The sequence below is a fragment of the Citrus clementina genome, unplaced genomic scaffold, assembly GCF_000493195.1.
Source record: "Citrus clementina cultivar Clemenules unplaced genomic scaffold, Citrus_clementina_v1.0 scaffold_2, whole genome shotgun sequence".
Taxonomy (NCBI): Eukaryota; Viridiplantae; Streptophyta; class Magnoliopsida; order Sapindales; family Rutaceae; genus Citrus; species Citrus x clementina.
The window spans coordinates 14,748,672-14,749,370 of NW_006262688.1; the positions used below are offsets into that span (position 1 = coordinate 14,748,672).

General features: G+C 34.8%; 1 non-coding gene across 1 annotated transcript; it reads right to left on the reverse strand.

Annotated features, from left to right (window-relative positions):
* Positions 1–387: 387 nt before the first annotated feature.
* LOC112101250 lies at positions 388–491 on the reverse strand. The gene has a single exon (XR_002907377.1). It is a non-coding gene; the product is annotated as a small nucleolar RNA R71 (small nucleolar RNA).
* Between the last annotated feature and the right edge of the window lie 208 nt (positions 492–699).

Genomic DNA, 699 nt, shown 5'->3' on the forward strand with positions numbered 1-699 from the left:
AATTTGCAATAACCAGCACTACAAGAGAGGCCATTTAAGGACTACTTTAGTCCCTTAGCTAATTTGAGCAATATCATTCATAAGATACCCAAATTTAGTTGTTAGAAGTTTTGAGTTGAAACCCAGTGTGCTAAATTGACTCCCAACATTCTATGGCCTAGAAAATGAAGACCATATAATCATCTGAATAATTTTCATGTTGTCTGTCAAACTTTTAAATACGAGAATTTTTCAGATGATGATCTTAAACTTAGATTATTCTCATTTTCTTTAAAGAATAGAGCTCGTTCATGGTTTAATACATTGCCTGCTAATAGCATTACATCATGAGAATAAGTGGTAATAAAATTTTTGAATAAATACTTCCCAGTGAATAAAACCAATGCTATTCGTAGGGAAATCTCAGAGTTTACCTAGAGAGAAGACGAGCGGTTTTTTGAAGTATGGGAGCGATTCAATGGGCTACTCTTGAAGTGTCCACATCATGGATATGAGAAATGACACCAATGCCAATACTTTTTAGAGGGATTATTGCCGCATGTGCAAAAATGACTAATGGCAACAAGTGGACGAGAGCTTATGTCAAAAAGTGTATCAAAGATTTGAGATTTCTTCCAGCGACAAGCAGATAATTCCCAACAATAGAGTCGATCACTCAGGAATACTAAAAGAATTAAAGGAGTGAATGAAGTTCACATT